The following is a 15766-nucleotide window of genomic DNA, read 5'->3' on the forward strand; positions in this document are numbered from 1 at the left end:
TGGCCCCCGAAGCAGAATGCGACGCTGCGCGAACCAAAGGTGCGGATGGAGGAGCCATTTGCGGCGACCAGGGCGGGGCCGCAAAGCGCGGCCTGTTTGTCCTCCACCGAGGCAGGTATCACGCTCAGCTGAGCGCCGGTGTCGCACAAAAAACGCCGCCCGGACTCTGTGTCCATGATAAACAGAAGGCTGCCTGAATGGCCGACGCTCATGGCAGGCAGCGAGCGCCGGCCTGGTCGTTTCCCGACCCGCCGAAAGTGCACGGTGGGCGGCACGTTCTGGCCTTCTGCCCAAACCTGGCGTGGTAATAGCACATGGTCCGCTCTGGTGGAGGCTCCGGCGGTCACATCGGGTTCGGTCGACGGGGTGTCGCGGTGGCCGTCAGTGGCGCGGACTCGGCCGGTGGTGGCGCCGGTCGTGGCGTGGGCGTTGCCTCGGTCGGCCCAGGGTTCCAGGTGGCCGCTCCGACGTGTCGCCTGGCCGTGAAAAATGTATCGGCCTCCTTGGCCAGGGCGCGAGGGTCCGTGATGGGCGAATTAGCCAAAGCTAACCGTACCTGCCCGGGTAGCCGCTGGAGGAACAGCTCGTGGAAGAGGAAGTACAGGCTGTGGTCACCGAGAAGAACAAGCAAGTGGTCCATGCTTTCGGATGGACGGGCCTCGCCCAGCTCCGGGAGGTGTAGTGGTTGTCTTGCGCGTTCGGTCTCCGTGAGTCCAAACGCACCGAGGAGTAGGCCTTTGAGCGCGCCGTATTTGTCGGCGTCCAGCGGGTGCTGTAGGAAGTTCAGGACCAGGGCAGCGGAAGAGGCGGTGAGCGCAGACCACATGGTGGTAGCGCGTCGTGTCCTCCATAATTTTCCGCAGGGCGAATTGAGAATCGGCTTGAGCAAACCAAACGGCCGCGTGAGATTCCCAAAAGCCCGGGAGCGTCAAAGCTACAGCTGACTCCATCGCCGTGTTCATAGAAAGGGGTCACCAATTGTGGGAGCTGTGCTCGCACGATAAAATCGGACAAAATGGACGACGCCAGGAATGAAGTTTCTCTGAGCTATTTATTCCAAGCTCACTCAAACGAACACAAAAGCACTGAATCAGCCCATCGAACGGGCGACAATATATATCAGAAACTCAACACACAAAAGCCATGCCTCTCAGGCGGGGCGTGGTGTGCAAATAGATATGCCATGCCTCTCAACGGGACGTGGTATGAAAGGCAAGCGTTCACCCGGTAAAGGCAAGTCTGAACACGCGCGGGCGAGTCCAGACACGTGACCGCTTGCCGGTTGCGTCATCGGCCGGTGCAAGGTAATTGTGTCAAGCTACCGGTAACCGCTACAATAGCATCACATGTTTTTTTTTACCATGATACACCTTGATAGGGGTTTTAAAACAGTCATTTTTTCACAATTCATAACTTTATAAACACACGAGCCACCACCTGTCACAGTTAAAGAATAACGGAGTGGGATGGGAGGAGGCAGGGGGTGGCAAGGGAAAGGGTGGGAGAAGGGGGAGGGAATGGAAAGGATGGCATGGGAATGGAGGAGAGAGAGGTTGGGGTGGTGTGGGAGGGGAGGAGAGAGAGGAAGGGATGGTGTGGGAGGGGAGGAGAGAGAGGGAGGGGAGGAGAGAGAGGTTGGGGGTGGTGTGGGAGGGGAGGAGAGAGAGGAAGGGGTGGTGTGGGAGGGGAGGAGAGAGAGGAAGGGGTGGTGTGGGGGGGGGGGGGGGAGGAGAGAGAGGAAGGGGTGGTGTGAGAGAGGAAGGGGTGGTGTGGGAGGGGTGGAGAGAGAGGAAGGGATGGTGTGGGAGGGGAGGAGAGAGAGGTTGGGGTGGTGTGGGAGGGGAGGAGAGAAAGGGAGGTGAGGAGAGAGAGGAAGGGGTGGTGTGGGAGGGGAGGAGAGAGAGGAAGGGGTGGTGTGGGAGGGGAGGAGAGAGAGGAAGGGATGGAGTGGGAGGGGAGGAGAGAGAGGAAGGGGTGGTGTGGGGGGGGGGGGAGGAGAGAGAGGAAGGGGTGGTGTGGGAGGGAGGAGAGAGAGGAAGGGGTGGTGTGGGAGGGGAGGAGAGAGAGGAAGGGATGGTGTGGGAGGGGAGGAGAGAGAGGGAGGGGAGGAGAGAGAGGTTGGGGGTGGTGTGGGAGGGGAGGAGAGAGAGGAAGGGGTGGTGTGGGAGGGGAGGAGAGAGAGGAAGGGGTGGTGTGGGAGGGGAGGAGAGAGAGGAAGGGGTGGGAAGGGAGGAGAGAGAGGGAGGGGTAGTGTGGGAGAGGAGAAGAGAGAGGGAGGGGAGGAGAGAGAGGCAGGGGTGGTGTGGGAGGGAAGTAGAGAGAGGGAGGGGTAGTGTGGGGGGGGAGAAGAGAGAGGGAGGGGAGGAGAGAGATGCATGGGTGGTGTGGGAGGGGAGGAGAGAGAGAAAGGGGTGGTGTGGGAGGGGAGAAGAGAGAGGGAGGGGAGGAGAGAGATGCAGGGGTGGTGTGGGAGGGGAGGGGAAAGAGAGAAAGGGGTGGTGTGGGAGGGGAGGAGAGAGAGGAAGGGGTGGTGTGGGAGGGGAGGAGAGAGAGGAAGGGATGGTGTGGGAGGGGAGGAGAGAGAGGGAGGGGAGGAGAGAGAGGTTGGGGGTGGTGTGGGAGGGGAGGAGAGAGAGGAAGGGGTGGTGTGGGAGGGGAGGAGAGAGAGGAAGGGGTGGTGTGGGAGGGGAGGAGAGAGAGGAAGGGGTGGTGTGGAAGGGGAGGAGAGAGAGGAAGGGGTGGGAAGGGAGGAGAGAGAGGGAGGGGTAGTGTGGGAGAGGAGGAGAGAGAGGGAGGGGAGGAGAGAGAGGCAGGGGTGGTGTGGGAGGGAAGGAGAGAGAGGGAGGGGTAGTGTGGGAGGGGAGAAGAGAGAGGGAGGGGAGGAGAGAGATGCATGGGTGGTGTGGGAGGGGAGGAGAGAGAGAAAGGGGTGGTGTGGGAGGGGAGAAGAGAGAGGGAGGGGAGGAGAGAGATGCAGGGGTGGTGTGGGAGGGGAGGGGAAAGAGAGAAATGGGTGGTGTGGGAGTCTGGAAGGAGGTGAATGGGTGAGAATCCAGAAGGAGGGAAAGCGTGGGAGTCTGGAGGAAGGGGTGGGTGGGCGGAGGCAAGGGAATGCTTGGGATGAGGGAGGGTAAGGGGTTGGGTAGGAGTCCCGAGGGAGGGAGTGTGGGGTGTGAGGAGGCAGGTGAAGGGACGTGAGGAGGGACCTGGCGTTGCCTGGCAACGTCGGGTGCAGTTAATAGTTTATCATAAACTATTTGTAGCTTAGAAAGAAACAAGATAGTCTAGATGAAACACCATGGCCTGGAGGAAAATGTGAAATGCACAGAAAAGTAATTTCCGAAATGCCACCATTACAAAATGAAAAGTTAAAAACGAATCGAAAGTATTCCGTAACAGAGCAAAAATTCCGTGAAATATTGAAATGATATATCAAAAAATAAACAAGAAAGGCAACATTCGCAGCAATTCGATAAAACGACTTATATTCAGTTGAAAACACGTTTGAGCAGAATGAAATTGTGAATTCTATGCGCTGGTTGCATCATTACCGAAGGACGGTTTGCTGCCGATTGAGGTAGTGCCTCTCCAGATTAGGACAGGAATTTTCTATTTGGCCAGGATATCAGCATAATGGCCTACTCTTTTAGAAAGTCACCATGGGATCTTTTACATCCATCAACAAATGATATCAGGGGGAGAGGCAGCTGAAGGTCCCCTCGGAATGAGCGCATCCATTGCTGCAATGCCCTGCCTGCACAGCAACAGCATGGAAAGTGACAGTCAGACCAGGCCTCAAGTCCAGACAAGACAGTTCAAAGGTGAGCATGTTACTTGAGAAATATCCTTTCATCTCAAGCAAATATGGTGTGTGCAAATATAAGGATTTCGGCCTGCCCGGTGTCCTCCAAGCGTCTTAACAAGGCTGTTGTTCTTCTTCCTTGATGAAAATTTGAAACCTCTTATTGCACAAGATCAGTCTAGTTTGCACTCAGACTGCTCCTGCAGCATTGACCATTTCTTCACACTTTTAGTTGAAATCGATTTCATGTTGCCATTTTACTATTTGGGCGTTTATGTTTTTTGACAACTCCGCACCAGGCCTTGATAACCTGAATCATCCTGTAAGGTACGAGATTCTCCGAATATTTTTGCTATCCTGCAGAAAAGTGGGATTGCTTCTGTGAGACTATTTACGCAAGACACGTCCAAATAATTAATTGCGTACAGTGTTCGAAAGATTTGCCCAGTTAGACTTTTAATGTCTGGTAGTCCAGCAGAATGATGAAATATCTGTGGGATTTATGGTAAAAACACTAAATGTGGCAGAGATTGGCCGTAACCCAATGAAAAAATATCTGATGTAGACACTCAAATTTTGTTCAAAATGGTGGCTATTTCAAAGATGGCCACAAAGTATTCCTACAATACAGACTTTTACAAATACTTGAGTTGTAATTCTCATACAGAGCATTATATTCAGTTCACTTTTGTAGAACTTTTGTGCAAGAAGCGGACATCATTTGAAAACGTTATTCTACAAAATGGTAAACCATATTAAACTCTTGTGTCCTTCAAATGTTTGCATATGCAGAGTCCATAGAGGAAGGGGTTCGTACAACTTCACCCCAATATTTTCTCCCAGAAGGTTCAAGTGATATAGCATTTGCTATGGCTGGACAGTCCTTTCAAATCTCGAAAATAATATGCATAGAGATTATGTATGTAATAAAGGTGTTCAGGAGATGGATATAGGACTGTGGGATATGTGAGCAATTACCATCTTAAATTATACATTTTTTTTCTCCCAACTTCACAGTTTATACAGTATCTCGATAACTCTATTGTTGACAACAATGACCAAATTCCTAGTTCTATCAAAGCTGAGTTAGCTCTACATGGGACAGGGACTTGGTTGCTCCAACACCCAGGTGCAATCATCTTCCGAGAGGATTGCGAGGGAGAGCAGTGGTTGGCCCTCATTGCAGTGTCCAACAAGTAGAGCATGCCAGATTCATATAATACAATATATAATAGAAAGTATGATATAATGATGTATAAAGTAAAATAAAAAATAAAAAAATATATATACGTACAGTCACGTGAAAAAGTAAGTACACCCCATGTAAAGTTTTCACTTTTTCAACATATTTCAACAATATATTTGATCTTTATTTCAACAATATTGATAGATAAAGGTGATATAATATAACAAATATCATGAAACATTTACATTTTGTGGTCCATTGTATAATTTAAATAAACATAAATGCAAATTTCGCATGTGGAAAAAGTAAGTACACCCCCACATTTATCACTACTTCAAATACCTAAAATTAGAATCAGGTGCACCAGCTCAGGTGCAAATGATTAGAACATCGTGAGAGAGGATCTTGGAGGAACCTGTCTTATTTAAACATCAGACATTTAGTTTGGTTTTCTCTTTATTGTTGAAGTGTAAGGCGTCACCATGCCTAGATCAAAAGAGCTCTCTGAGGCCTTAAAAAAGACGGTTATAGATGCCTACGAGTCTGGGAAGGGATATAAAAAGATCTCCAAACAATTTGAAATCAATCATTCGACTGTCCGGAAGATCATCTACAAGTGAAGATTCCAAACAACTGCCAACTTGTTCAAGCCAGACCGCCCCAGCAAGTTCAGCCCGAGAGCAGACTGCAAGATGCTGAAAGAAGTCTCTAAGAACCGCAGAATGTCATCACGGGACCTACAGGTAGCTCTTGCCACTGTTGATGTCAAAGTGCACGAGTCTACCATTAGAAAGAGGCGGCACAAATTTGATCTACATGGGAGGTGTGCCAGGAGGAAACCTTTGCTGTCCAGAAAGAACATCAGAACAAGACAAAAGTTTGCCAATGAACACCTCGGTAAAGACCAGCACTTCTGGAACAATGTGCTCTGGACGGATGAGTCAAAGGTAGAGCTATTTGGCCACAGTACCAGAAGACATGTTTGGCGAAAACCAAAGACAGCATTTGACCACAAGAACCTGATACCAACTGCAAAGTATTGTGGTGGAAATATTATGGTTTGGGGCAGCTTTGCTGCATCAGGGCCTGGGCAGCTCACCATCATAGAATCCACTATGAATTCTTCATTGTACCAGAGGGTGCTTCAGGATAATGTGAGGCCATCTGTCGGAAAGTTGAAGCTCAACCGAAGGTGGACCTTGCAACATGACAATGACCCTAAACATACCAGTAAATCCACCAAGGAAAGGCTGAAAAGAAAGAAATGGAGGGTTCTGGAATGGCCAAGTCAAAGCCCGGATCTAAATCCCATCGAGATGTTGTGGGGAGATTTGAAACGAGCTGTGCATGCAAGAAACCCCTCAAACATCGCACAGCTGAAAGAATTCTGCATGGAGGAGTGGGCAAAAATTTCTCGCAGTCGATGTCAGCGACTGGTAGACAGTTATAAGAGACGCCTACTTGAGGTTGTTTCTGCCAAAGGGGGCAATACCATCTATTAGAGCCAAGGGTGTACTTGCTTTTTCCACATGCGAAATTTGCATTTATGTTTATTTAAATTATACAATGGAATACAAAATGTAAATGTTTCATGATATTTGTTATATTATATCACCTTTATCTATCAATATTGTTGAAATGAAGATCAAATAGCTGTATGTTGAAATATGTTGAAAAAGTCAAAACTTTACATGGGGTGGATTTACTTTTTCATGTGACTGTGTATATATGTGTGTGTATGTATATATATATATATATATATACACATATATATATATATATATATATATATATATATATATATATATATATATATATATATATATATATATATATATATATATATATATATATATATATATATACATATATATATATATATATATATATATATATATATATATATATATATATATATATATATATATATATATATATATATATATATATACAGACGGCATTTAATATGGCATATTTTTTTGTGGGGGTGAACTTACTTTTCAAGATGACTTAGAACCAAAAGTTCATTGGAATTATGTTGAAATTATTCTAGATTTTGTTAATGTGACCTTTAAAAGAAACAAAAACCACATTTGACATTTCGAAGCAAATAAATTGATCCTGAAAGTGATGTAAACTGATATCGAACTCAATTCATGGACAGTACTGTGTTAAACTTCTGTACGTTTTCCAGAAGTATCTCTTTATTTTGCACATTAGCCAAAAAAAATTTCAACAAAAACAAAAGCTAAATTATGACTGGGATTACAGACAGTAAAATTACAGTTCAGTACTTCGTGTAACCCCCACGAGCATTCAGGAGAGCACGTACAGGTCGAGGCATGCTGTTCACGAGATTTGCCAAGGTTTGGACAGGAATCGCTTGCCATGCAGTGACAATAGTCTGCTCCAATTCACACACAGAAGTAGGCTGCTGGTCCAAGTTGTCGATTTGACACGTTAATTCTGCCCACAAGTTCTCTATCGGATTCATATCCGGGGACATGGCAGGCCACTCCATATGCTCTACACCACGGTCAGCAAGAAAGTGTTGGATCATGCGAGCACGATGAGGCCGTGCATTGTCATCTTGGAAGACAAAGTTTCCTCGAAAGGCTGCACGAACAAATGGAAGCAATGTTTCTTCCAGAATGACCCTGTACTTGAACTGGTTCAGGTTTCCATTCAGAACAACCAGGTCAGTTTTGCCCCCTGCATGAAAAGCAGCCCAAACGGTCACCCCACCACCTTCAGCTTGGACTCTTGGCACTATACAATCTTCGTTGTGGGCTTCATGCACTTGTCTGCACACTCGGACGCGGCCATCTTGACGATAGACCAGAAATCTAGACTCGTCACTGAAGGTCACGTGATTCCAGTGTCCTGGCTGCCATTGACGGTGCTCTCTGGCCCACTGCAATCGGCGCTGGCTGTGTTATCTTGTCAGGCATAGCTTTCTCAGGGGACGCCTGGCACGATAGCCTTCTTGAACCAATCGTTGGTTGACTAGCCTTCTGGATACAGGCACATTTGTCAGTTGCTGCCACTCAGCCCAAAGCTGATTAGCTGACTTGTTACGGCCATTGCAGACTAACCGGTGCAGCTGTCGATCATCTCTCCTTGTGGTTCTGCGTGGATGTCCTGGCCTCGGTATTGGAGTAGGGACACCCTTCTGAGCATTTCGTTTCAGGATCTTTGACACCTGACCTTGAGTGATGCCATACTGCCGAGCAATAGCACGCTGTTTCATGCCAGAATTTCGTAAAGCCACCACTCCATGACAAACAGCATTGTCAAGTTGACGGACCATCTCCAGAGGAAGCGGCAATAACTTTTGTAGTCGTGCAGCAGTTGTTTTCAACTAATACAGAATGCAACAACCCTTACATACCCGATTGTGAAGCCAATCATCAAATGTACCTGTCCTTACATTTTGTCACGCCACCTGTGATATAATCCTGTTATTGACTTCTTGCTGTGAAAGAGAATCAGTGACATGGTTCTTTCAACAAAGACATCACCGAAGGGTAAAATAAACTCACCAGATTGATATACTGAGTTCAGAAAGTAAACCCGTCAAGAAAAAAAAAAAATTCCTTATTAAATGCCATATATATATATATATATATATGTCGAGATCGAAGACCTCAAGGGAAGGAAGAAGAAGAAGAATCAGAGGAAGAAGAGCAACAATGTTTAATAAAATCGATTATACACACGTGTGGAGCGAGGCTCGAGAATGTACCGCCTACACGCAGCGGACAATTCCTCAAGACACTCGCTGAAAAATAAGTGGAAAGGCATTTCATTTATAGCAAAATATTAGACAAGAATCTGCGCTGAAGACATAGCACAACTGGACCATAAGGACAACACCTCCCATTGTCCCGTCCTATAGAAGGTCAAATTTAGACAACAAGATGTAAGCATAATGATAGGCTACGCTTTTTTTGGCTATCTATCTAAACATATCAGACCCGAGCGCAGGCCGAAGTAAATATTCTTATACACTAGGCTAAATGGTAGATGAAGATTGGATACGTCCTTGGTTTAGGAGACATACTAAACACTACGAAGATATATAATTAATTATTCCCTTTGTGAAGGAGGCGTTTAGATGACATCTTTTTCCTGTACGTGGGTCGAGAGCATTTTATCTACTGTTTGGCACATAATTCAAGGACTAATTTACTAGGCTAAGGATCCACCCTGCACGTTGAGCCTCGAAACCACATTTTGTCCACTCACCTCTGTCTGCAGTTGAGTTCAAATCAGTTTTCAGAAGCACGATATATAATTTCAGATGTTATGATCAATTGAGTCATGGGGCTAAAACCCTAATGGCTGACAGTTCCTTGCTTTGTCTTTACAAGACACCTCCTTGGAAAGACACCAAATTCATCAATTAGTTACATGCCAGGCATGACATAGCGTCACGTATGCTCAAAGAGAGATACCGGCCCTAACTGGTCATCTAACATTCAACGCATGAATTGTTAGCCATGATTCGCGACGACGGCGCCTGGTCAAGAGATTGCTGCCGCCCGCCAGATTCCGAATCCACCCTCGCTGCGGCATAGGTGCGACCCGGTTGCCAGCCAGATTAAGGGGCCCTCTTTATGCAAGTGAGGTCCTCGCGAATCAGGGCAAACAATCGACGTCCAATGCCATCAAGCCTTGTACATGTGATTGCTGGGTGGTGTAAGTGGTGGTGAGGGTGGTTCTTCCGGATACATGTTTTGCCATCCGCTCCTTACTGCTGGTATAATAGCAATAACTTTTAAAAGAACCTACACTTTCTAAATCACAGGTTAAATCATCCCAACTAAAATCATAATCATTATCAGAATCCCAAGCATCAAATAGGTTCATCGATCACCCCATATACTCCTTCCTTTTCTGCCAACAACATATCCAAAACCACTTGATTCTGCATCACCATCGTTTGCATATGCATTAATTCGTTTTCCAATTGTAGTTCTGCGATTCAGGTTTCGTTTCCAATTCGTTCCATTACTAATGCGAGACTATCTATTTGCCAATCATTCATAATACATAAGAGGCGTTAGCCAGTACACGCAAGGGATTTTCAACACAAGTATTACAATCATCACAAACATCGATGCAGGCATCAGCCAGTAGCCAGTTCCCACAAGGGATTTTCACAGTCATCACAAAAATCAATACAAAATTCTGACGCGCTGGTCACATCTGCCTTGTTGAAGGACGCATTCAGATCGACGGCCTCTGTGGTCAAGATCATGGTTTTCCAACGGCGATTTCTTCATCGTCCATCCTGAAAAATACTTTCTTACACACACCATGATCAATTCCTAGCCCCCCCCCGTCCCACTAATTGGCATTTAGTTACCTTATCTCTCAGATGGTTGGCTTATTCATAGCCGCATTTCCTGTGTCGTGTCTGGAAATTCAAATGCCATATTTACTTTCACCAATTTCCGAAAATTCCTTCCTTTTAATCATCTTCCCTACATTTAATAATACATGATTTACCAAATTTACCTTGGGAAAAATGGATCCCAGATAACAAGTCCCTCCCCACTGTTCGGGTAGGTATGGATATGCTTTATTTCCGCAAATAAACATTACTCCATGGGGTGGGATAAGGGCCGAGGCCATGCATTTACTGATCTCAACGCGGGTGGCGCTTGGTGTCCCCCAAGATATGGTTAGCTTGGTTACGTTATGCTGGGCTTGGTCATCTATGGTTATTACAAGGGGGCCTCCCTTTTCTCTCCATCTGGTGTCGGATGGCAGGGTATGGGTACATTCCGAGGTTCCCATCTGAACGTGTCCCTTTCCTATAAGACACACCCGTCCCTTTTGCTCTGTCACCCAGACTGGATCAGGTGGTTTGTCTAACAAAGCCTGCTTAATGGGTGGGGTATATCGAAACTCCCGGGAACACACTGCTTGCGATTTTGGGCCTATCAGTTCCAAGGTTGTGGTCAGACATGGGGTACGCAAGGGTCCTGAGCACATATCTCGTAGGGACAGGGGTAGCACTACCATTTCTATCCCTGTCGTACTGGTGTGGGGAAAATGCATACACACCCAACACCGTGATCGGTTCTGTACTTTCGCCATTGCACGGGTCACAGTCCAATACGTATTTTCCTTTGGCTTTTTCTTGCTTTCGATCCGTGGGTGCGGAATTAATATGTGTGAAATGCATGGTGGCCTATAATCGTAGGGGGAGCTCTGTGACGTCATGAATTCACATTGTAGTAATCGCTTGCTTCAAACGACTGAGGGCAGCAAAACCTGTCTTCCTTCCATGTGAGTCTGTGTACAACACCCTCCACATTATCCGTGTCCATACATCTTCCTTTACATGGCAGCAGGGTATATTTATCCTCTGACCCCAGATAACTCTCTGCCGGTAGACCTTAACAGTTTGGTCGCCATATACATATGTCTCCGTGTTCGCCCATGCCCTCGTGTCCCCAGTGCTGGCAAAGCTGTAAATTAAACTAAGTGTGATTGCCACCCCTAACAGGCGGTGGTGCAGCATCCTCGATCTGTGGTGGTGCGTTTGAGGTGTCTGTGTTTGTGGGTATGGCCAACTTACAATGTGTGGCATGTACCCAGGACGACTTGCCCTCACAAAACACCGCTGTTGGTGTGATCAGAAGAACTTGGTATGGCCCCGTCCATCTTGGTTCGAGCGCAGTCTTACGGGTGAAATGCTTCACCAGCACGTAATCTCCTGCCTCGACGGTGTGGGTAGGCTTGCTTGTTGGCTCCGGTAGGGCCTCCCGAACGCGTTCATGTATGCTGCGTGCCACATGGGATAGACCTATGCAAAACTTTAAAAACATGTCATCCATGATAGGTAATTCAAGGGCTGCCATATCCACTGGCGCTGATACCGATGACATATAGCGCACGAGCGACAGACCATGGTAACCACAGTCGAAAGGCCTGGTGCTGCCCAGGTGGAAGTGACCTGCCTCATCACCTCACCCCCCTATGGCACACATGGCCATTTGGATGCGCCATGCGTGCCAACCATGGCAATAAAGCTCGCGGTGCCACGGGTTTGTCATTAATCGTCCACATTTGTCCTTCTGCGGGGCACTGAGCTCCCAATTTAATCCAATTTTTGATGTTCTACGTTTGAGGCCGCGGCTTGTAATTGTATTACATCGAACTCTGTAGGTGCGGATGTCGGAACGTCTGTCTTGAGGTGCCAAATTAATTATGAACCCTTCATTGTTGTCCAACACCTGGACCGTTCGGTGTTCAACATTGTATCGACGCCTTACTGGCGTTTTCCGCAGTCGGTCCATCATCCATGTACGACAGTACCCTGCCATTCCCAAAAATCGCAACGAACACACTAACTCTTCACTGTTATCCTTCACTTCACTTCAAAATTTCACTGTTATCCTATCAATACCTGGACAATTTTTTCCTTTCCTTCCTAGATACGCGAATTTCACATCAGTATAAACCCACTGGAAAAATTATCTGAAAAATAACTAGCCTCCCAAAACCATTTCCCTGCAAGAGCGGGGTTAGCCTTGCGGTCCACATGACAATCTTTTTTATTTTGCTCTATCACCTCCCTTTGAGCAATAATTTAATTGGTGTGATTCCCATATACCCACTCCTGGTGGAGTTCTGTTCACCTGGTCTGCAGAGCCATGATCCAATCTTCACCAGCCCCCAATCACCTTCTTATCACAAAACAACAGTCCATAACTAACCACTTTTCTTTATTTCCCGTCTTTTCCATCAACTTTTATAATCTTTTCCCCTCCCTTTCTTAGCAAACCTTGCAAAGTCACTTGTCATTGACAAATGATCCATCTAATTCGACTTTCCTTTAACATCTTCGCACTTTCCATGACCTTCTTCACACTTACTTTAAACCTTTTCTTCAGACACAACCCACATGAGTTATGAATACAATTTCCCCTTCCAGGCACGTGTCTAGTCACTCACAAAGTGTCCATAAGACAACGTCATCATATTTCACAGAACTCCACCACTCTATTAAATCCTAAACATGCCCAATGGGCAATCCACGAAAAAATCAAAGCATTTTCAGTCCCCCTTTCAGGGAAGTCAAATCAACCACCATTAAAGCACAAAACAGAAAACGACCATATACTCAGAGTATATGCCATATACTCAGAGTGAGACCCGAAAATCAAGCAGACAGACCGACAATCGAACCTGTCTTTCGACACTGCCGAACGACAAGTTCGCAGACACTGAGGGAGTGACATTCGACCCCCAGTAGATACCGCGGACACCGCTTTGGTCCGCACCAGCAACTCCCTCAAAATCAGTGTTCAGAGACATGACTCCATAGACAGCCAGAAAGCCAGACAAATACGGACACACACACACAGAGATTAATATATTTTTACAGATTAATATACAGAGATTAATAGATTAATATAAACAATTAATATATTGTCCACATTCATCTTGGTCAACCCAACCCATTCTGGCTCTCCCCAAGAGCTCTGTGTCCGGACAGACAGACAGATAAACGGACCGGTGAAACCATAACCATCCATTCTTCCGATTGGACTCACGTCAGCATCACATGTCATTTTTGCCTTCATTCGACGCATTCTGCCATCCCAAATCGGCCAAATACAAGCCCCGGCCATGCCGTTGAATAAACACCCTGTCGGTTGACAGCCTATTATTTTTGACTTTCACTCCCATTCTCCCTTGCTACATCTGGAGAGCCGTTAATGTGGGGATGTAATTGAACACTTGTTTTAAAGCCCTGTCTACACATGCTCTCCATAACATTCTCATTATTCCCTGCCAATTTTACTCATCCGGATTGCCCAACGCCCGTAGGCAATTTGGGGAATCCCTTGTCAGTCAATGACACACATCAATGACACACACACAATAAACACAAATACACGCTGCAATGACAGATCATTCATTCCCTTATACACAAATACCATGTGACTGACCTTTCATTCTCCATACAATACAGTATAAATTCATGCACACTCATGCACACTTCAATCCTACTTACCTGTGAACTCTAACACATCCAGTGCGTAGCTTAACTTAAAATACTCATTATTCTACCTTTCTTGGGCTAGTCCCTCCTGGTAGTCCTAAGATTGGGTCGCCCCCCGATTCCTAACCTTAAACGCAGTTCTCACGCCGGAGTAACTTAATACCTATTATCTATCACCCACATATGGGTCTACCTGCTTCCCACGCAGGAAGCTTACCTCCTTATCCCGGGCGCCCTGTATAATCGATTCATTACCCACTGCTGCTCTGGTTTAAACTAAATTTGGTTCGGAATGCAAGCCAGGTGGTACAGCCGACAGAGGTCCATACGTCCAAAGCAAGGCGGGAGGCTTCAATTTCGAGGTGCAAAAATGCGTACCCACCAAATTAGATGCCGGCAGGCCTCCCTCCCGACCTGGAACGTGAGGATCCACCTCGTCTGCACACTTGGATGTATCCCACTCCTGACACCAAAATTGTCGAGATCGAAGACCTCAAGGGAAGGAAGAAGAAGAAGAATCAGAGGAAGAAGAGCAACAATGTTTAATAAAATCGATTATACACACACGTGTGGAGCGAGGCTCGAGAATGTACCGCCTACACGCAGCGGACAATTCCTCAAGACACTCGCTGAAAAATAAGTGGAAAGGCATTTCATTTATAGCAAAATATTAGACAAGAATCTGCGCTGAAGACATAGCACAACTGGACCATAAGGACAACACCTCCCATTGTCCCGTCCTATAGAAGGTCAAATTTAGACAACAAGATGTAAGCATAATGATAGGCTACGCTTTTTTTGGCTATCTATCTAAACATATCAGACCCGAGCGCAGGCCGAAGTAAATATTCTTATACACTAGGCTAAATGGTAGATGAAGATTGGATACGTCCTTGGTTTAGGAGACATACTAAACACTACGAAGATATATAATTAATTATTCCCTTTGTGAAGGAGGCGTTTAGATGACATCTTTTTCCTGTACGTGGGTCGAGAGCATTTTATCTACTGTTTGGCACATAATTCAAGGACTAATTTACTAGGCTAAGGATCCACCCTGCACGTTGAGCCTCGAAACCACATTTTGTCCACTCACCTCTGTCTGCAGTTGAGTTCAAATCAGTTTTCAGAAGCACGATATATAATTTCAGATGTTATGATCAATTGAGTCATGGGGCTAAAACCCTAATGGCTGACATATATATATATATATATATATATATATATATATATATATATATAGATATATATATACTTGGCATTTAATATGGAATATTTTCCAATAATATGGAATATGGAATATGGAATATGGAATATGGAATATGGAATATGGAATATGGAATATGGAATATGGAATATGGAATATGGAATATGGAATATGGAATATAAATGTATATATATATAAATGTATGTATATATCAGTCATGCGACTTCATGCCATCAGTGGGGAACCGCCACGTCACAGATGGCATGTGTCGCCATCAGTGGGGAACCTGGGAGCGATAAGCACCGCCTGCCACATGGTAACATTATCTCTGGTATCCACTCACTATATGGAGTCGACCTGGATGCGGCTGGGAGTAACTAATTACCCTGCGCTCGCGAAGCGAAAGGCAGGGTTAAGCATTCGGGTCCGTCTGTACGTCGTATGTACGTACATCGTACGTACGTACATACGTGCGTGTCTGCATTTTAAAAATTCATTTTCTCGGCAAGCGTTGGTCCGATTGACATGAAATTTTCACCACAGGAG

General features: G+C 46.1%; 1 long non-coding RNA gene across 1 annotated transcript; it reads right to left on the reverse strand.

The window, feature by feature from the left end:
• Positions 1-9766: 9766 nt before the first annotated feature.
• LOC144892688 (uncharacterized) lies at positions 9767-15173 on the reverse strand. The gene is made up of 2 exons (XR_013623903.1): positions 14396-15173; positions 9767-11786 (listed from the first exon to the last, which is right to left on the reverse strand). It is a non-coding gene; the product is annotated as an uncharacterized LOC144892688 (long non-coding RNA).
• Positions 15174-15766: the final 593 nt, after the last annotated feature.

This window comes from Myxine glutinosa, chromosome 6 (assembly GCF_964187855.1).
Source record: "Myxine glutinosa chromosome 6, kmMyxGlut1.1, whole genome shotgun sequence".
NCBI lineage: Eukaryota > Metazoa > Chordata > Myxini > Myxiniformes > Myxinidae > Myxine > Myxine glutinosa.